Here is a 23101-nt window from a genome sequence, read left to right as displayed (position 1 = left end):
CACACATCAGCAACACATGTTTTGTGCAAGAGTACACTGCTTTTAACTACCAAATCCATTTGTACAACACAAACTTCTGAAATCTACATCTACCTAATGCAACCTCCTCCAAAGATGAAAAATACTTCAATATCCTGAAACATAAACTCTCCCTAAAGCACTGGGGAAGGAGTGCTGCAGCTATAAATTAATTTATCCCTTACTTAGCATTAGATGTACGCTCCTCCTCTCTCCTCAGGGGCTTGGGTTTTGCTTTAATAGTCACCTTTTGAACTGCTCTACTCGTACAGAAGCTTTAAAAAAAAATGCAGTTTCCCATTCTTAAAGAAGAGGAGAAGAATGACTTCACTCTTAAATAGAAGTGCAATGCTAAAGAAACAGTGAGTAAAGTCATGAAATAAATTATAAAATTAAATTAAACTTACCTGATTTCTTGCTAGCGTGCTATTTCAGACAACAGGAAATGATTAAATTATATTTTCATGAAGGTAGAAGGTAAGCTTTATTTCATTGACTTTATCCTCAATACTTCAATCTTCCAGAGGTCTTCCTGCTGCAAGCTCCATTACACTGAAAGAATAAATAATACAAATATAACTTGGTCATGGAAAAAAAAAAAAAAAAAAAAAAAAAAAAAAAAAAAGTAGTTGTTTCATCTTAGGTACTTATAACAAACCCATTGATTGCCAGTCATTATCTTATAGTTATGCTTGTAAATAAGTACGCACATTTTCAAGGAATATAAACTTTAAACCTTTTTGTATTTAGAAGTTCTATCTTTTTACCTTGCTTTTTTTAATGCTGTTGAAGATGTCTAACTGTAAGCCATTGTGATTGAAGTGGTGAATGGTATAGCAAGTAAGGAGGTATCAACCTTGCTCTTCAGCAGAGTAGGAAATTCTTTTTCGCAGATTAGGGTGCACATACTGAAGGCCCCGATGGCCAAGGCTATACCATAATTCCCAATTTGCTTATCTAGTTCTCTTGCAGAGCTTTCATTGCAACAGCTGTGTGCACCAGGCTTCTACTTGTTGAAAAATCTATAGAAAACAATTGACATCCTCTTCTTTTCCTTTTCAGTTGGGGAGAACTCCAGCTGGGCTAAATAGAGAACACAAATGTTTTCAATTGTATTCACCAGGCAGCAATAGAGACAATTCTTCAGCAGAGAAGGAACAAACTATGAGTGGTGTAGATGCCTCAAATCTGTTATGACTAACCAGGTTTGCAAGAAGATAAGTCAGAGTTTGGGAAAGGAAGGCTGAAAATTTTATTAAGGTAAAATCAGAATTCACTGATATATATTTCCAACAAAGCCATATTTATTTACATACAACTAGAAATAATGAAGAAAATAAATTTTAGGTGTGTAGAACAGGTCTAAAGGCTCAAAGAAAGGCAGACAAGGAAGAATAAGAATCATGGGCTTCTTTCTTATTTAAAAGAGATGTACTGAGTCACAGCGACATCCTTCACAGAAATACACTTCTTGTGTGTCATCCAAGGCAGTTAATTGTATCTGATAAATTCTGCATAGGTTGTATTTGATAAAATTAATTGGCTAGAAGTTGCAGTCTAAATGAAACTGTCCTGTGCCAGACTTTCTGACTCAGTGATTCCTGAACACCATACATTATCAGCAATAAAACTCAAAAACCCCAAACAAAAAATACCTAACCTTCTGAGAGTATGTAAAAAAATAGAAATAAAAAGGCAATGAAAGGAGCTAGCTAGAAATACAGGATTCCCTTTGCAACACCTGGCAAAGCATTTGCTGTTTTGAAGGATTACAGTAAATCTGTTCATCAATAAATCAGGTAAAACAACTTCCCTGTGCAGAGTATTTTTGGAGGAGTACTAAAGCTGCAGGAGGAGATTGCTGTATTTCATATAAGATGACAGCTGCCACATAGGTTTGCATTTAAAATTTTTCAGAGGAAAAAATATGTTGCAGAAATAGATAGATATGTGCAGAAGCTAAAGATTAACAGTGATGGAAGTTCTATTCTTGAGAAATCATATAACTGGGAAAAAGGTTAATACAACAGTTCACCCACTTAGAGCACGAGCTTGAAGTTAACATCCATCTTTTTCTCTCAATAGTAAAGGAATGAGTCTCTCAGATTCTTCAAAACAGTGAAAGACACAAATGTTTAGCTAATCAAGTTTCTTAACCTTGCTGAAATTACAAACCTTATAATTTAAGAGTAAGCCATATTGAAATGAAATTAATTTAAAAATACATATTTAAAATTTAAAATGTACACTTACATAAGAGACAAGCTTTGAAACTTGGCAGAATAAAGTGTGAAAGAGAACACTTTTAACATAACTGAGCCAATGTAAGTGGCTGCAGTGAGAAGACAATGCCTGTCCTTTTACATCAGGATACACAAAAACTGAAGCCTAGAAGTTTTCTGCATTTTGATGCTAGGTCAAAAACTGAGCTCAGTTGTTGAATAGGAAAGGTAGCCTGAACATTTACTGATGGAGATAAGAAGCGACATGTTGTTAAAGAGCAGTGCTGCAGAACAACAAACTGCCCTGAACTTGGGAGTGGGCCTGTGCAAACTTTTCCTCCTCTGGTGGCTGCCCTTTGTGTTTTCCCAAAAAGATTTAAAGGATTTTAAGCTAGAAGGAGTTGTGTTGGAATATAGGCCAACATATTTAATGATGGAGAAGCAACTGGGCAAGTAAAAATAGAAATAAGGATTTGTAAGCAACTCTACCTTCTGCAATCTTCATTTCCACTGAAATTCTGAGTTGAAGCAAATTCTGCCCAGTCCTTTCCAGCCCCCAGGAGCCTCACTTATTTAATCCCCTTTGAAACTGCTCCTTGCTGTAGAATCCTAACTGCTTGTGTCCTCCAAGATGGTCTTTCCCTGACTGTGCTCAATGGATCCCAGGGGAAGAAAAAATGTCCTCGTTTTTCCCCATGGGATTCTTCTGTTCTGGTCACTACTTTGAAGAACCTAGAGTGTAATGGGGACACACAAGTAAAATCATCCCTCAGAGTTAACATTAGCTGAAAATACTAAAAGCAACACAATAACACCATGGGAGCTGTCAGTAATAGAGACGTGAACCTAAAATAGGCATATGTATGTCATCTAGAATAGGATAAACTGAATACCTATGTGGGAGAGATTTGGAGCCTGCAAGCACACCTTCTAGAGCATTACATTAAAACAGATGAAATTAAGTCCAGAGCTGCATCTTGTCAGTGCTGCACCATGTGTGTGTCCATGTGATTCAAAGACAACAATTTCACTTGAAATGTAGATGTTAAGATAATGATTTTCAGAAATACTTCCAAGGAAATCAGCTATAGCTATCAAAGCAGGGTACTCAGCATGGCACACTTCCAACCTGTCATAACAATTTGAAATGAAACTGATAAGGCTCACTGCATAAGCCAAAAAATGCAAGTGCTGCCTCCTATTTTATTCTGTTGGCCCATGTCAGAGGCAAATGTTGGTATACTGGTACATACTCAGTAGAGGCTGATCCTCCTCCCATATTTTGCTACATTTTGTTGCTGTGCGACAGATGGCAGCAGAGGGGCAGGCTGACATAGAAGTGCACAGAAAGCAAAGGTGTGGAATTGAATTTCTCCACGTGGAAAAAATGGCACCCACTATGTTTGCTGAATGCTTATGGAGACCAAACAGTGGAGGTGAGCACAGTGAGGCAGTGGGTGGTGTGTTTCAGTAGTACTGACAGTGATGTGAAAGACAAGCTGCAATCTGGATGGCCATGCACAGCTGTTACATCACAAAATGAAGAGTGTCTTGATCAGCTCATTCATGCAAATCAGCTAGTGGTGGTAAATATGATGAAAAATAGTGTTTTGTAGCCAAGAACTTGCTTGATCAAACAGTATTATTGTGCTCTTTGTATCTGTTGTAGTTTCCATGGAAATAAATAGGAAGCATTACTTTCAGAGCAACCTACATACAGACTAAACGGAAAAGCTAACTGTGCCACAAGAAAAATTAACTCCCAAAGCAAAGCCAAGATTTGTTTCTGTAGTCTTGGAAACAAGCAAGCAAACAAGCCCTAGCTCTGGAAGTCTTAATTCTCTCTCGCTTTTCTGAGATCCTTTTCTGGAGCATATTTGGCTAAACAGGGAATTATATACATTTGTTTTCACTAAGCATGCGGTATCTGAAATGAACATCTCTGGCAACAGACTGCAATTTAATGGGAATGGATTTAAGGAACGTTTCATGTCATATGAGTAACATCATTTTAAGCTCTTATTATCCTCAGCTCCCAGACGACAGTGATGTGCGAATTAATATAACGCTTAAACTGCAGAATTATAAAAAATAATCTAAAATTTTTTTTTTTTTCACCAGAAAATTAGACAAGAAAATACCCGGGTTAAAAGAAACAGACATCAGAGTTGGTTACTTGCACATAGATGAAGAGAAAGCAAAACAAACATAATTGTGCTTCTTAAAAGTGATGCTGTGCATAACTCTGAGGGGAAAGAGCAGCTTTAAGTAGTTGTGTGTTACCCAAAGCTTTGCAATGCTTTGGAATTGGAAGCCAGGACTAAGAGTACGTCAGAGAAATATGTGAAGTTATCTCCTAATCATTTGACTTGTTGGATGCCCTGACATGGGAGATAGATTCAAGCAGGTTTATCTGAGTGCAAATGCCTTCTACGATAGCCTTGGAGGACTATGAAGACAGAGAGCAAGGATTCTTTATACAGTCTCGTTGAAGATGTCAATTTCTAGTGTGCATATTCAAAATAACTCAGAAAACTTAGCTGAAAGCAATTCAATACTAGGTTTCTTGTTTGTTTAATTTCAAACAAGCATATTCTGGCACAAAACCAGTTTCTAATCAAGGAACTGAATAATTCAATAATCGCTTCATTTTCTGTCAAAAAACTTCACAAAGTCTCATCAAAAGGATTGCATTCTGCTAGGGCTAAGCAGAAGGATGAGAGACAACTGCATTTCAGCACATCATTGACAGAACTCAGCAGGAATCACTACGAGAAGAGTTACAAAGCATATTTCATTTGAGGCAAAGTACTATAATAGGGATTTCATTTTGCACATGAATGTTTCCTGTGTGATATTCTCCAGTTTGTTTATTCATCAGCTGGAACTTACAATTCAAATGTGAAAGTGACAGGAGCAGTGAATTTTGTATTCTCAAAGTGTAAGACAGGGTATGAACCTTTTAATGACTCTTCATTCAAACCCAGCTTTCAGAGTAAAATAACCTATTTTATTGTCTCTGTAACATTAAGCAAGAGAGGAAATCCATGTTCACGTTGTGGAGAAACATTGCATACAAAAGATCTGATGCTGCCTGAATGTGTTTGGGAAGAGCCATATAGTGACCCACAACCAGCAGGATCATCAATGGAGCAAAATAAAACCATATATATTTGAAAATTTAGCTCAAAGGCTTTCTATTGGTTCTGATCCAGAAAAATACCTTCCAAAAGCTTTTTTTTTTTTTTTTAATTAAAATAAATATGCAAGAGATCCTAATTCCAAATGTCAGTAAATGCATAGTGAACTTCTTTAATATATTTTACTAGGGGGTCCAACAGGCTCAGAGAACTAATAACAGATGTTACAGAGAAAAGTTATGAAGACTACTTACAAAACAAGGACAAGAACAAAACAGGAAATATTCTCATAGGATTTCAATCTCCTGGGATGTGAACCACAGGTAGTTTAAAAACATAAAAATCTCATGTATGACTGCCATCAGATAATTTTTCTTTTTTGAGTACTCTCCTTTTAAGGCAAGAATCTAGATATGAAATAGATAAATACCATCTGAAAATAATTCCTAAGAGCTGTAAAATGTTCAGTCACTGGTTTTTCACAACCCAGAAAATAAACTAGCAGGCATAGCAAGTGATTTTTTTTCCTGTGCTCTGTGGGATTTTATCAGGAAGAACATACCTTTTCCTGTGCCCAATTTATCTAGAGGAAGAATTACATGTATTACCCAGCCAGGCCTTTTCCTACTGCTGTATGGCATTCTAGACAGACAGTTTTCTTCTATTTAATTATGCCTACCACCTACATGTGTGAAGTCAACCTCACATACTTGACTTTCCATTAGGAGCAGCATATACTTTTCAGGAATATTCTGTCAGCCTGTAACCTATCATGAGTTAGCAGCTTTTTTGACACTATCAGCTAAATCTGAGACAGTAAGAATGTGGAAAATCCTCATTCACTACTGACTTCAAGCCAGGGAATCAGGGCCAAGGGAACTCTGGAGTGACATCCCATGGCATCAGTATCCAAAATAGGAAAGTATTGTTTTTCTTATGCTGATTCTAACACTGTTAGAAAAATTAAGACCCATACCTTTGGTTCCTGAGTCATTCCAGATTTTAGATCATTAAGCTGAGTGTCTTGTTTATGGCCATGCACTTAATGTGCAGCATTTACTGAGATGCTGTAAGCGCTTTCTAACATTAGAAGTGATCATTTATTGCAACTAACTTGACTTCACTCTACTTCAGACAAAATTTAAGTGAGGCAGGTCATAGATTTTCTTATTGGCCTCTAAAGAGAACCAAAACCATTTCCTCTTTCTGCCCAATTTCATAAATGAAAAAACAGGGCCTTCATACAGCCCTCATCCAAGATCTACAAAGGAAAGCTGAGTATCAGTACAGAAATACCTTGTCTCTTTAATTCTTTTAGATGTTAATTAAGACATTTTTTTTCTCTTAAAAAGTGCTCTGTAGATGCAGACTAGCAAAGGATATGTCATGCTATGTTTTAGTTGCCATGGTAACTAATTCTTTCTGAAGGAGAGAAACAAAACAAATTTGTACATGTCCATTTTTCACTATGAACAAAGAAGGCCACTAAATAGTCTTTATTTTGCAGCCCATTGCCTTCCTTTGTTTCATTCTTATTTATAAATGTCTACAACTAATTTAGTACAGAAAATAAGTTTTTTTTTCTTTCCAACTCAGCATTCTGAGTTTCTCATTTTCATGGAGTATCAGAAAAGCAATTCAAACTCAGAAATAAAAGGAATTTGTGAAAGAAGGTTGACTCAAATCCAGTTCTGTGAATGATTTTTTCATTTGTGTGAAGGCATAAGATGAATAAAAAGTCTTGAGAGGACATAGTTTGGGTTAGAAATGGTTACATTTCCTAGAAAAAGAATATCTGGTGCAGAATTAGGGCAAATCTTACCATATTGCTCTACTTCTATCTATCTTGAAGCAGAAGAAGAACTTCAGGTCTGGAAAGGTTCTTCATGTACTAACAGCCTCTATCCTTGCAGTGGAATGCAGATTTGGTTTATATTGCCCTCTTACTCATTCTGAGATATCTCATGCCTTAGGTATTGTTTACTGCTGACAGAAATTCTGAGCTGTGCTTGCTGTGTCTGACAGTGGCACAGAGTAACTCTTCAAAGAGAACTATTGCTATCAATTGGATAAAAGAGAAATGTTCTCCTGAAACCTCTGTATCACTCAGTAGCTTTCAGAGGCTCTCCCAGTTGGGTCAGCCTTCTCCACAGACACTCAAACAAAACAGCCACTGCAAGCAGCAGCCCTTTGCCCCATCACAGCAGTGCACCTGCTGCAATGACAACACAAAAACACTGCAACAAAAGAGAGAAGTGGCCGTTTCCAAAGCTAAAATAAGAAAAAAAAGATGATGGTGGTTGGTAAGAATGAAAAGAAAGTTTTGGTTTAAAAAAAAAAAACAAAAAAACCAAAAACAACAACAACAAAAAAAAAAACAAACAAAAAAACCTCCCTAAATCATATGAAAAGAGGCATAATTTGTATTTCTTGTCCCCTTCTTTTCCCTCTCTCCTCATCGCAAACAAACGAGCAATTACATTAATTGGCTTTGTTATCAATGTGCTGGCAAAGGATATCCATGCTTCACCACACAGAAAACTGCAGAAAAAAAGCTTTTCCACAAACATCACTTAGGAATTACAACCACTCAATAAACGGCTCCACTTGAAAAAACTCCAAGCATCAAATTGTATTTGTTCACCTGCCTACAACAACAACAACAAAGTAATCTACATAAGATAAATGTAGCTCAGCTGCAACAATGCTCCTCTTCAAGTGGTAGCACGTCAGAACTGGTATTCTATAAAGGAGAGGAAAATCCTTAATTGCTGCCTTCCCTTAACAGGAAACAAGCACAAGAAACATCTGCATTGTGCATAACTATTTTCTGTATTTAGAAGAAAGAATAGGGGGGGAAAAAAAAGATTGTTTATTGCAGAAAAGAGTTCAATGATCATGGCTGATTTTCCAGTATCCATATCAAGAGCTGGATGAAGTCATTTGCACCCTCAGATAAAATCCTGCATATCCTAAGAGACACTACAACAGAGATGGGAGTTATCTGGAGAAGCTTTAATTCTGCCCTTTGGAAGAGAAAACACTATTACATGGAATGTTTTGTTTTAATGGTGTCAGCAAAGCAACTGCAAGAAAAAAAGGAAACTAGGTAGAAACTAACCTTGAAGTATGACTAGGAAATAACCTAAAGGATGTAGATCTCTGAAAATAAAGTGGCATACCCATACCTAAGGGGAAAGGAAGAGCTGCAAAGGCTTCTGGAAATGTTTAGGGCAATTTGAGACTAGCTAATTACACAGTTGAGGGAGCTGAGCTCAGACAGCTCTGGTGATGGCAATAGAGCTGCTTGATCTAGGTCACAGAACTGCTAAGGCTCAGGTTTTTCTGTCTGAAGGACTTTTATAGCTCCCATCTGCATAGTATCTAAAAGTCTTACACACTTTCAATGTGTTTATTCTCAAAACATCCCTGTGAGGCTGTGAAGCATCAATATCACCATTTTATTTATAGGAAACTAAAATTCAGAGACCAGCAGGAAGGTCAGTTAGTTGTCATCATGCTCCCCACTCCATCCCCAGATCTGGGATCCTACTGACCCTGTCCTCATGGGATGCACCAGATGAATGTGACCCCAGGGCTCCGTCCTTCGCCCGGGCCCAGCTGCCAGCAGAAAGCAGTTGCAAGCTGAATGTATTATATCTTTCAAAACCATTATCTTAGCATCCAAACACTCAGTGTAGTTTGGCCAAATGTCAGCAAAAGTCCATGAGAAGAGCAAAAAAACAAACCACCAGTGCCTGGGGTTGATAAACAGGAAGACTGTTACTCCACTAGCAGCAGAAAGCTCTGGAACTCCACAGAAGATGCTGGTTCTAATGGAAATGAGGCTGGGAGACTAGTATGCAGAACTGATCCATTTTTCCAAAATTAACAGTCAGTTCTTATAAAAGTATTTTCACTGAATTTAAAACACTTAAATTTCATATTTTTGATACACAAAAATATTTTATACATTTTTTCTACTTTAGCAGCAACAAAATTCAACTAGACAATCCTCTTCCTGCAAGTTGCTGTGCATATCAACTGCTGTTCTAAGATTCATTTTATCTTTTGAAACTGCATCTGTCAGCCTTGAACAACTGTCATTACATCTGAAGTATTCAACTAGAAAACCTGCCAAGCCTCAACACAATGAAGAGGGATGAAAAATGTCAATCATTTCTTCTGACAGGTCAGATGCTAATTTTTGCTTGAACAGCACAGGTTTTGCAGCATTTAAAGTAAAACAGTAATTTCCACTGGAGTATAAAATGAACTAAGCTGCATAAACTAAATGCCAATGAAAGACACGCGCACCAATAATCTACAATTACTAGCATGTGAACAAAGTATCAACTAGGGACAATAGGAGCAGCAAAGGCAGAGTACTACAATCTATCAAGCCAGAAACAGATTGGTGCTCTTGCTGAAAATACTCTTACAGAAATTAGAAGGGAAGCCTCAAACCTGACGAGGAAGTTTTACTCTTTATTTGCTCTATTTGATTCAGTTACACAAGTCCAGTAGGTCCTAATTTGAAAAAGTGTCATCTTAGTTTCCCTCCTGGAGAAATACCAAGCTTTTTCCTTCTACCATTCTGAAGAATGCTCTAGGAATGTAAGAAATGATCTTTGGAATGTAACTGATACTTTAAGGGTTATTATCCATTGCCTCCACAGAAAAATGTCAGGGTGACAAACGTGTTCAAAGACAACGATTTTTAAGGTTGGATTCAATGTCAGGTAACTAATTAAATATGCACTTTATGTTTTATTTGTGCAATGATGATGCTATCAGCAGCATACTAACACAATACAATAGGCCAGAGAAATTCTGCTATCTAAATACCTGTTCTGCACAGAACCTACAGCAAGTCCACTTTGCTATAAGAGAAATGAACACTGCAGTAGGAGAAAGTCAAAGTTGTTATGTCAGATGCTGAGCTGTCTCCATGTCCACAAGTTTTGTTCTTTCTGGCAAACAGCTTTAAGTATACTCCTCCACCTCAACCCATCACATTCAATTCAGGATTGGTAAAGTAGCAAACAGATGCGAGACAAAATTACAGATGAATAGGCAAGGGCAACTAGGAGGAGAAAAAAAGATTTAAAAAAATTTAAAAGATTTGTCCTCACTATTAATTCTATCTGCTCTCCATCAATATCTGCATGTGATAATTTATTAAGTGCCAGACTCTACACTTCAGACATAAATCGTACAAGAGAAAATCTATGAACAGGTTTGGAATGTATCTATAATGTACCTCCTAGTTCTCGATAAGCAAAACCCAGGAACCTACTTGCTTAGTCTTAAAAATGACAGCTTAAGCAACATGTAGCTCCTCTTGTATTCAATGGATTTTATTCTGTTATCATACAATAATCAGATATTAGCATATCTCAAGCAAGTACAACAGTACATACATATAAATTGTTGCAGTTCCAAGAGTCTGTCTCAGCATCTAGGAAGTATTTTGACAAACACGACTGCAAAGTCTGCGCACAAGGCCCACAGTCTGAACAGCCAGACACTACAGCAGACCACATGCTGCCACACTCACAAAGCAAAGCAAGCTCTTTTTAGCAGGAGGTATTAGCTTAGCACAAAGCACACACACAGACTGACAGGTACAATTATAAAGGCAGCACATACAGAAAGCTTGGGATATGGGAGGAATGAGCTCTCACCATTCAGAAACAAACAAACAAAAATCAACAAGCACAAGGATAACAAAACTATGTAGATCTCATTCTTGATGACAGAAAATGAAAATAACCCACAAATCAAAACATTGGAATCTGGTCAGAAGACCAGAAGTAGGAATCCATACTGAGGCCAGTTCAGAAGCCTCCTATCAATCATGTGGAAAAGCGATGAGATGGATTTATGATAATTTAATGCTGTTATTTTCCTATAATAATAATAAAATATTACATTTTAAGAAGAGCAACTCACTGGAATGGACAAAAAGACAACAACTTCTCTGTCACATAAAACCTTCAGGAGCCTTCAGCCATTTAATCTGAACAGATTTTCTTTTGTTTACATTAAGCACCATAGTTACAGCCATATTAACATGACATTTCTCTCCTGTATATCACAATCTCTACCCAAAAACAGTAAGCATACTGCATCCTATGAATGGCACAAATCCTTTGAACTCTGATGCTCACTCACTAATGTTAAACATCTCATCATCACCATCAGAGAGCTTTTTAAATTTTATTCATGAACAGCAGAAGACATGCTAATAAGTTTTAACTCAAGGGTGCTATGTAACATAACTAAGCCCATATGGTTTAGCTCATGCAGCCAGCTTTCCAAGATTATTTTAATATGCATACTTTGGTCCTTGCAGTCAGACCGGACAAGCTGGGATTTTACTTGTTATCTTTTTTTTTGTTGTTTTGACTTCACCATCTGTTTTAGGAATCCTTGAATTTATAACATAAAGGTCATTTTTTCAGCATACAGGGAATTGTGTTTTATTAATAAGGAAGAAGTTGGCAAGAATTAAATGAATATATACATTTTAATTAATGTATAGTGTTTTGGACCGTGTAACTTTGAAGTATTTGATAAACTGCTTGAGTGATTCCCAGGGGAAAATCTGGAAAGAACGGGCCCAAGAAAGAGTTTTTAGTCAGATCATCTGGAATCTGGTTTAGATTAGTCACATTCAAGACACATTCTCATTTTTTTGGTGTGTGTATAAGTAGGAAACTGTAACAGCACCATAACAAAATGCAGCAATGTAGTGAAAGGGAGGAACTTATCTAAAAGTAAAAACTGAAATGAGAAACGTTTCACTTAGGCTCTCAGATTCTCACACTTGCCAGAACATGAAAGTTTGGTTTCCTGTGCTTCTTGTCCAAGATTTGTTGTGATGACAGGAATGACAACAGATGGCAGCTGTCAAGTTTTTGTCACATCTAAGCGGTTCTTTGTAAGGTGGTGACAATGTTCAAGTTATGGATAGATGTTTTTGAGACCTTCCAGAGCTTGCAGAGCAGCTCTCCATCCTGACCTATTTCTGTGGGACATCAAAAGCCATCACTGTCCTGTGTCTCCAAAACTGGGTGCCTCATGAAACCAGACCCAGGTACACTGATTTCTGGGTGGCCTTCCAGCTCTGGTAGATTAAAATAAGCCATTCAGAAAGCCTCCTTTGTCATATTTGCTCCTTTGCTGCTTTCATATTCCCACTGATTCTCCCCTGGCCTATTACAGTTCTCAACATCTTTCTGCATGCATGTTTGTATGTACACTGCTTTTGGAGGGAATCATCCGATGCTTAGAGTCAAGCATTACTTTAGGAAATACTTTGTAAGATATGAATGATTATTCAAACATATTTTTAGGATGTAAAAACACCTGACAAGAGAACCCTACACTCCTCATAGAGTATAATGCAGCAGATCTGCATAGCTACACGGAAATACACTTCTCCTCTGTGACCATGGGAAGAATCTCATAAAATAGCACTTCTAGAGATATTGAAACAGTGGCTACTACCATGCAGTTTCCCACTGCTTCACTCATATGGAATGTCAACAGCATCACTGTTCTTTCTGGGAAGAAGGACAAGGGATGCAGGTACTGACATTCAAAGGACACAGAGTATGTGGAGCCTCCACCTGAAAATTCAGGCAGAAGACTCAACAGCTCATGTTGTTATTTAACCAATTTCTAAAACAATGCAGGAAGAACATGAGAATTTAGGATTGTGATACCATAGATATGTGTATGCTGTATGTGTATACTCACAAGGCTGTTGGTTCACAGCTGGATGAGCTCCCTGATATCAAAATGGCAAGAGAGGCACAGACATGCTTGATAATTCTTTCGCATTTCTTGGAATAGGACAGCATCTTCCTTTGCCCATCTGAAAAACAGTCATAGAGCAAGTGAAATATTAGTTACATGGTACATCACCTTTAGTAATGACTTTCATAATAGATTTCTGAGATGTGATTTTTTTTTTAGGATTGAAAGAGCAAATCTCTTACTGTTATATTATTGACAACTCTGGGAATAGTTCATTGTTGCTTAAACTAGATAACTGAAAAGTCTTATTTTGAACTGTATTGTGTTGAGGAATTCAAAGCTCTGGGTAGTTTTTTCAGTGAGTATTTGTGTGGTTTTGTTTCTTCAGCTTTACAGAATGCATACACTGTGCTACATAAAAATAAGGTCACATTTTATGATAGTCTTTGACACTTGAAAACAGTTAAGAATCATCTGGAAGCTCAAAAGTTTCTTGTTGATTTCCCTGCTGTATACAAAATGCCAGACTGAGTTCTAGAAAACCTTCACTTCTATAAAAGATAATATATTCCATCTAAGTTAAATGCACAGAATTTACAGGAGAAAGAAATAATGGTCAAAATCCCAAAGACCTCAATTAGTAACACAACAGTATCCAAGCTTACTGAATATTCAAATGATACCAACAAAACACAGCAGGTTTTACACCTTATTTCAACTCCCACTTCCCTCCATACACCCATCCTGTATTTGCAGGTCAGACAAGTTTAATGCATGAGCACATTAGCTTTTCTCAGCTCCCTCTGAGGGGAGGACCCCCCACAGCATCATGGCTGTCCATCACATCAAAGTGATGGGACAGAGCTTTGCTTCCTCTGGCAGGGATGGGTTAGTGGTGAGCCTCTGCCAGCCCCAACTCACTCTTCGCTGACTCTTGCACCCAAGACAAAATCCTACAATGTTTTGTCATCCCCAACAGCATCTGTCAGAGGCTGCCTGTCAGCTCAAGCACTGTGCTGGTGTCTCCAGCTTACCATGCCTCAGCATGTTGGCACTACAGAGTAACAGGGACAAAAGGTTTGCCTCTCCAAATCTGAATTTTTATCTGCTTTTGTTTTTGCCCTGAAATTGTTCTAAAATGCACAAGCGTTAATCTGTTTGAATGGGATAAAGTAGTACAGTACCAACATCAGCTATGATGACAAGTAGGGAGCAGAATCCTCCAGACAGTAACCTTAACCCCAGCGGCCTCTGTGAAAGGCAATGAACTGTGACCAGACAGTGGTAAATGGTCAGTCATACATTCACACAAATGATGCTTAGTGTTGTTATTGTGGAGGAAACTGTGGACAAGGAGCAACGTTTAATCACTTTTGGTAACTCTTCATAATTAAAGCATTTAATTCAGCAAGCTGCAGAAACATAAGCATTATGTGCAATGCTTTTACAGGAATGTTCAAACCATTTTAAAATTAATTGTTTCGGTTAGATAACATTTGTATAAATAATTGAAGGTTACAACCCCAATCAAGCTACTTTTTCTTTGGACTTATACATCAACAGCCCGTGAAGTTTTAAAAGTTTTAAGCATCTCAAAAAATTATATTCTCATGTTGCACTTAATTATATGTTTCTTTCCAATTGTCAAAAGTAGAGCAGCCTTTGAATGGAAACCAGAACTTCTGAGTGCAGCCATTCATGTGAACACAACCTGAAAATGAGTACTGTTAGAATCTGTATCGTGCCTCTAAGAGGATGGGAAATAACTTGAGTAGAGTCCTTCAGAGAGGTACTGCAGTTGTAGAATGACAAACAGCAACACAACGCCATGCCATCTCTGAGATTCTTAGAAACCACAGGTACTGAGACATCTTTTTCCACTGTTGTACACACTGACATTCAGGTATTAGTTTCCCAACACAACTACTATTATTTTTTTAGACAAAAATGTAAATACTGAGGAAATAATTCCAGACGTTCCATACAAAGGCACTGTTTTTTGTTTTTGTTTTTGTTTTCTGTAACAACACTCTATGAGTCTGCAGCAATTTATTGCTTTTTCTTTCTGAAGAATTTTTGAGGCAGGCTCCTAAATTAGGTTGGCTCTTCACTCACTCCAGTTTCAGAGAGCTCATTGATTTCACTGTCTGCGGGCTGGTGGAGATCAAGTCTTTATCCTCCACTTTTTAATTTATTTTTTTTTTTCTTTTCAGCTCAGTATTGTAGCAAAGCACATACAGAAAAGTTCCATGAAACTTTCAGAAATGTACCAGAGAATCCTATAATATTAGTGACTGTGTTGGCCTGCCTGTATCTTAATCTAGGTATTTTTAGTACTGATCTTAACAACGCTATCGAGACTGCTCTCATATTAAATATGTTAATATCTCCTGCATGTACTCAATAGATTGAATTTTAATTTTTAAAAAGATTTTTAAACACTCCATAGCAATCACAGTTTTGGAGTAAAAACATTTAGTAGTACATAACAGTAATCAATATTTACATGACTGAAGGAGAAACAGAAGAACTTAAGTATAAGCATGTGCTCCTCCCATTGGGTACATCTGGAAAGTAAGACAGTTACAACTTAATAGACAGCAAAACAGTTTTCCCCATAAGATTAAATGTACCAGTAGGGGTGAGCATGCAGGAACTCAAGATATATGCATAATTAAAATACACAGGGACAGCATACAGCAATATAAGATCTTTCCCAGTCATATGCCAATAAAACTGTCCAAAAGAGCAAGAATTAAAGAATATGAAGACAGAACAAAGTCAGGAAGTGCAGCAATATACATGATGCTCTTCGCATTCCAGCTCTGGCTTCATGCAAAAATAATATAGATTTGAAGTGTGAAAAAAAGTATTTATTGTGCATGATGCTTCCTGCACTTACTTGAATAAACAGTGAAAAACAAAACACTACTTTGTGTTTAGGCACTGTAAAGAAGAGTGACAAAAGTGAGTAATAAGGACAGTAGTTAATGGAGCAGGCTATTAAATGAATGATAACGAAACTTGGAACAACAAATAGAAAAGTGACTGATCATGCAGTATTGCTAGGTATTCAAAATGCAAATGCAGAGGGGACATGGTCTGCCCATAGGTTATACAACCTATCACAGCTACCGAAATGCCAAGGAAACCCAGAAGAGAGTCAGATCACATGGAAATTTTGCCCAGACATGATTCAGCTATGAACAAGCACAGGTCTGAGATGATGAGTATGTTGTAGACAAAGCAAAGCAATAGATAACTTGGAATTGAAATACAACTAACAATTAGAGATAAATGATTGAATCTAGAAAATGTCATTCCTGAGGCTCACGGGGATTTTAGTTCTAGCACTGTATTGCAACCAAGGAGGTTACAGTAATGTATCTAAACAGAGGAGTTCTTCGTGCACAGATGTGGAAAGATTGTTTTATTTTGGACAGGTTGACTGGCACCCTAGAATTTTTAATTTGCATCCACCATATAAAGATTATAGGAATGACTGTAACTAATCAGATTAAAGATTCATTCAGTACTGTAACCACCCTTTAAAAATAACCATTTGTGGAGGCTCAGAACAACTGCATGCACTTGGGACGGAGTGATGCTTCCCATCTCTGAGCTTCCAGCAGCTTCCAAGCTGACAGTTCCCTCCTCAGTATTGATTATGCAACTTTCCATCATTTATCTAATCACATTTTGAACCCATCACAACTTTCTGTATCTAAAAAACTCCCTGGCTCAGAGTTTCTGAATTTCATTTGCACAACACAAAAAAGTTCCTCTTTTCATTTGATATAAACTGTCTGCCTGATCATTTCATTTTGTGTGCTTTGGTTTATTCCTTTTGAATAGTGAATAATCATTCCCTCAAGACTTCCACCATGTCATTCAGGATTGTATAGATCTCTAAAATAACCATTCACAGTCATTTCTTTTCTAAGCTGTAGAGTCTTAGCTATTTCAATTCCTCTGCATGTAGAAGGTGTTCAGTACCTCTGATCATTATTCTCTGCATTTTTTTAGGTTACTACACCCTTTTCTGAAATGAGGAGAGCAGACACATAGCTCACATTTAAATGCGAGTCCCTCACAATTGTGTGGAGCTGTACAGTGAGTTTCCATCTCATCTTTTACAGTGTTTTCTGACACCTTCACTTTTCTGCCCTCCATCTAAAACCAAGATAACATCTACAGGTAACCGCAGACCAGCTTACAATTCTCTTTCAATAATGGCATATTTAGAACCTATCAAGCTATTAAAAAGTTTTGTTTGTTTGTTTCTGTCTGTGTGTATGGCATTTTCTGATCAACTGAATTCAATCTGCTGCCCACTTGGCACTATGAGATCATAGAAGTCCTCAGTTTCCATGCTCTTAACTCCCTAACGTCAGCTAACTTTGCTATTCATCCCTTGTTGCTTACGTAGGAATATGTCAGATAGCAACCACTCCAGCATCCCACTGAAAATAAAAGGCCGTTTCTTCCCACTCTTTGCATTCTAAATTTATGTTGGTTGCCAGTTTCTGAGAATACCTTGTTTTTCATCTCATTACGGGGTAGTTCCATTAACACACAGTCAGAAAGTCTTACTGAAGTCTTTAGTGTGCTTCAAGGAAAATTTTCAAATGAGGTGGTGCAGAGTATAGCTATGGAAGAAACGAAGAGCTGTAAATACATATGTTTTAGTGAGCGTCAGTATACACTAAGATCATAATAAAAGATGAATTTATTGCAATTAAATATGCCTTCTTAAAAAAAAAAATCTGTAAGAAATAACTACCTAATAATATAAATAAAGAAATAACTGGAAGTTGCAATCATTTAGATTAAAACTAGAATGCATTATTTTTAACCAGTGAGAGCAATTAAACACTCATAAGCATTCAAACACATAAGCAGCAACAGCGGTGGATTCTCTGCCATGAACAATATTTCTCAAAAGTATCTGTTAGTCAAAGTAAAATTATTTCTTGTAAATTCTAAGTTTTATGATATGAAAATTATTAGACTGTTCTAATGGCACTTTCTGAGGTCAGTCTAGAATCTACTCACTGACTCATTGCTTTATTAATTCCTTTTTTTGGGGTCAATTTTCTGTAAAACATACAAACAATCTATTTCCGTGGGTTTCTAGTCACAGTCTGGAAATATGACACATATCAGCTTGCTAAAACAGTTAATAATTTTCTCTCTATATTCCCATCCTAAGAAACATACTATATTATATCCCTTCACAGTGAGTCATTTGCAACCAGTGTACCACTTGAGACTCTTCTTACGCAAACACTTGGGTTTAAGTATTTAACTGCTACCAAATCTGTTCCTTGCTTCCTCTGTCTAGACAACCTGTGTCAGTACTACATCTACATGCAAAAGAAGTAGCTGACCCCTTTTGATTTAAATTTCAAGCTAAACTGCTGTAGAGAGCCTATGATGGATGCAGAATAAATCAGCTGCTTAAGAAAGCAATAGATGTCTGCTCTCATCTCCTTGAGTGATGCTGATCTAATGCCTGTATTCTAAAATTGCTGTGTGGATCTCCCATGCGGCAAAAGGCAGCCAGCATGGACAAAGAGTGGGCTCACTGCTTCCAGCCTTATGATTATACAATTATCTCTGTCTAATACACTGTTTCAGATTTGTCTGAGCTGAAAACCGTAAGTTTGATCAATGCTATATTGACCTGTACAGCATTTTTTTTTTCCTACAATCAAATGTCATATTTATGTTTTAGCCAGCTTTAGCTTATACTGAATGCTCTGACTTCAGCTTTTCCATATGATCTCAGCGTGTATCAACATCTACTGTCCTTGCTCCAAGTTTCGTTAAGAAAAAGAAAATATATTTGTTTGTAATGCAGTGGCTGTGCTATTTTTATTATTTTTTTTCCTGCAGTGCTGAAAAATGTGCCCAAGCTCATCACAAAGCAATGCTTGCAATTTGTAGCTTACTGTCAGTACTGCTGACAGTTTAGAGATCAAATAATGAAGTGTGAGGGGTGTGCTGATCACGGCCGACCTCGTTATGTTACATTTCAAGAAGAGATGTGGAGCAGACTCGCAACATCCAACACCACTCAACAGCTCATTAATCAGCAGCCTGCTGATCTCTTGTCCTCTTTGCTATTCCACTCAGCTAGAAACTATGTTTATACAGGAGCTCTCAAGGAAGTTGTTTCTACAAAGGAGACAAATACCTGTCTGGTCTTTCTTCTGGCTGTGGAATGTGCTCACTGCCAAGCTCAGATAAGGCTCTCTGGATAAACAGATGTTTCTCTCAAAAGCAAGAAACATGGGAAACCGCATAACCATAGATCTCTCTTGAGTTCAACTAGGATCCAATATAAAATCTCTCTGAGACGATTAAAAGAACCAAAGAGGCATTTTCAAACGCTTCCCTACACACATACCCTTCCTTCACCAACACCCCCCAAAAAAGAACTGCTAATATGCTCAGAATGCAGAAATTAAGCAATGCCCAGATTAAGCACAAATTCAGGTAAACAGAGAAAATCCAGTAAAGTTTACTTCTAAGTTGGGCAGCATAATGCATATTCACTCTGAGCTGCCTGGTTTTGCAAAACAAACAGGGAAGCTCACCTGCTTGCTATTTACTCCTAAGCATCAGGGTAGTCCTGTTGAGGATTTCCTTCTGCAAACTGCAACTTGAGAAGCACAAAGTGAGGAGTGGGAGGTTTGGCAAAACTGTACAGGGACAAAGGAAATTTGGACTGCACAATGGACACTGTCATGCAGTCATGGAGATAGAAGGGTAGGGCAGTGAGATTTCAGTGAAACTTGCTTGACAAGGGCTTACTGAAGAACCAAGGATTTAGGCTATTGCTTTTTGTTGAAAACATTGCTTTCCGAGAGATTGCTCTGTATTAGTGATGTACAGACACACTGTTTGAAATTAATTGTGGTAAGAGTCTTACAACTCTAGAAATACTGCATTGTTTCCACACATTATTATTATGCCTTTGGGAAAGGCCATGCTGGAGGCTGTGTTTCATTTTCCTGATGTCACAGAATCACAGAATTGCCAGGGTTGGAAGGGTCCTTCACAAGAATTCCAGACAAGACCAGCACTATGGTGAAAACTGAAAGCGTAGAAAGAAATGGTTTTCAGACACAGAATTGCAGAATCTTAAGGACTGGAAGGGACCTCTGCAGTCATGTAGTCCAACCTCTCTGCTAAAGCAGGTTCCCTGGAATAGGTTACATGGGAAAGCATCCAGGCAGGTCTTGAATAGCTCCAGAGAAGAACTCCACAGCCTCCCTGGGCAGCCTGTTCCAGTACTCCGTTACCCTCACAGTAAAGAAGTTATTTCTCACATCCAAAGGTGGCAATCCTTAGCCTTTACTGAGTTCCAATGAGAATTATTATAGCCCAGATACAATATACAGAATTACACAGGTACTCCAGTAAAGATTAAAACCCCAAAACATGAAGATTATCTTCACTGTAATGAAGGCAAAGCCAAATTAAAGCAGAAGTAGTCTTTAGCCAGAATTAGTAAGACAAAGCACAGTTGAAACTTCACCTGGTAGCAGTTTTCCACATAATTCTTATTTATTATTCTAACATATATTTTTGTATCTTATTGTCAGCAATCACCCAAGGATTTTTGCAACAAGGATCAATTATTTAAAGGAGCAACAAAAATGGTTAGATTTTTTTTAATGGAAACAGTCTATGATCTTATATGAGAATAGAGTAGAATAATAAAGAACAGCTCTATTGGAAGTGACCCCAGAAACCACCAAGTACAACTGTCTGACCAACTCAGATACAAAAGTTAAAGCACACTATCAAGGGCACCTTCCAAATGCTTCCTGCACATGGACAGGCATGGGGCACTGACCACCTCCTCCAGGAAACATGTTCAGCATTTCATAGGGACCACTAAAATCACTTTTCATTAAGCACAAGCTCATTTATGTGCATTAGAAACTGTGCTGCTGGTTGACTTGAAATAGAAGATGATGCATGGAGAGACTAATTTCTGTAACTGTAGGGTGTTGTGGGATGATGGAACTGTTGTGAACATGCAGGAATTTCACAGTAAGAAATATTACTGACTAGATAACATGACAGGGAGCCAGCGCCTCATTTATGTGTGGTTTTCTAGTTCCTTCTTTTTTGTTTCCTTTTTATCTTATAGAACCCATTCACTTTGCATGGTTATTTCAATTAAAAACAAAACAGCAAAGCCACAGACACAAACAAGAAAACAACTTTTTTTTTTTTTTTCTTAGAGGTGGAAAAAAAGTAATTATTTTGTCCTGGTAAATCTACCAATGAATATATGAAAAAAAATAGTCATTTGTTAGAAGTGATACACACAGCATGGAATACGATAGTAGAAATTAATTTTCTTGCTACAATTTTTTAATAATTTATTACTTGTAAGACTTCTGTGCTCAGCACTCTTAACTGAAATCAAAGCTCTGTCACTTCAGATGCTCCTTAAAGCAAAAGTGGGGGGTGATGGGAAATGGAAGCTGAAGGTGAGTAAGGCACTGACAACCACAGTAATGGTTTTTCACGTCACTGACATTTAAAACTTCATTAAATTAAATAATTCTGCCTGCAGAAAGATAATTAACTGGCCATCTGGGCAAATGCTATTAAAAAAAGAAAGTAAGAAAAGGACAAACAACCATAAAAACCCACCACAAACAAACATAATGATTCTTATGCATTCTATCAATATTTTCCACTAACAGTGGGAAATGTTAGGTCGAGTCTCTGATAAAATGGGCAGAATTACTAGTTCTTCAAATTCAGATAGTGCTCTATCACAATTAATACATGATTGGCTTTCTATTTTTTCTGTTTTTCCACTCCTAAGTTTAAAAAATTGGACTATTTTTCACACTCACCTGCTGATGAAATTAGAATTGGCACTATCTTTGGATGCTTGATGTTAAATTAACAATATTTCAAGAATAATGCAAAAACTGTGTAACAGGAGAAAAACACTACATAATCCAAGTGCATTTCCTTACACACAGCCCTGCTCCACAATTGCAAAATCCATTTTCAATCTTGTACCTCGCAACTTTCCCCCTACAGGAAAGCATCTCCTCAGCTCTAACTCCCCATAGCCTTCCACAGTTATGAATAAACAAGATATAAAAATGAGCATATAGACACTGAAATCGGTATATAAAGCATCAGTGAAGTAACCAGCTGTTCTTTACAGTCCAAAGTCCAGCTCTCCATGGAGCACAAGAATGGGGGGAAGTGAGGGAAGGAGTTTAAGCAGCCCATCAGACTTGTCTCTTCTGTTAGAAAGCAGCCAGCAGGCAGGGACAGACAGCTGAAGGCAGGAGAACATCACCCACTTCCTTGCCTAGTCTGCTGCACACAATAGGTTACTTCAATTTAACGATGCCCTACTTTTAAAAGAGAGAAGAGGCTACTCAATTTCAATATGGATTGCTGAATTAGACAGCAGTGGCAGCTTCTAAACTCATCACTGGGTAATGTGATATAGTGATACCATGGTGTATGTCATACTTCACACACATGACAAACTCTTCATGAAAGGGCAGAACACTGCAGAGCATCCCAAATTTTTATTCCCTGTCAGTATGTCAGTATATGCTAGAAGTGCATATACAGCTTGGGCAGGGGAATGCTATTTTCAGCAGCCTTTTATCAAAAGTCAGGAAGCCTCATTTAAACAAGAAACATCATCTGTCAAGGCAGGAAAGAGAATGAATGATAATATTTGTTTAAAAACTGCCAAGCAATGATTCAACATTCATCAGCTCACTTCATTCTCATTAGCAATATTGAAATATCCAATTTAGAAACCTTTCACTTTTCCTTTTTAGACGATGGTATGTTTTTAAACTTGTTTTATAGAAAATAATCAGTAATAATACTTCCCTTATTTCTGTGAAATCATGAGATGATTCATGAAATAATTTCCATTTCATC

General features: G+C 37.4%; 1 long non-coding RNA gene across 7 annotated transcripts in view; it reads right to left on the bottom strand.

The window, feature by feature from the left end:
* The window catches only part of LOC116235935 (uncharacterized), a 352161-nt gene that overhangs the window by 118365 nt on the left and 210695 nt on the right, over window positions 1-23101 (bottom strand). For 5 of the 7 annotated variants that reach the window (XR_016468421.1, XR_016468417.1, XR_016468419.1 and 2 more), the window contains 3 exons: window positions 13148-13265; window positions 786-1101; window positions 426-570 (listed from right to left, as the gene is read on the bottom strand). This is a non-coding gene — a long non-coding RNA (uncharacterized LOC116235935). Of the gene's footprint in view, window positions 1-425; window positions 571-785; window positions 1102-13147; window positions 13266-17683; window positions 17797-23101 lie in introns of all 7 variants that reach the window. The other 2 variants (XR_016468418.1, XR_016468423.1) reach the window with 2 other exon arrangements.

This window comes from Phasianus colchicus, chromosome 7 (genome assembly GCF_987193195.1).
Source record: "Phasianus colchicus chromosome 7, bPhaCol1.hap1.1, whole genome shotgun sequence".
Lineage (NCBI taxonomy): Eukaryota > Metazoa > Chordata > Aves > Galliformes > Phasianidae > Phasianus > Phasianus colchicus.
This window is presented reverse-complemented; position numbering and strand designations above follow the sequence as displayed.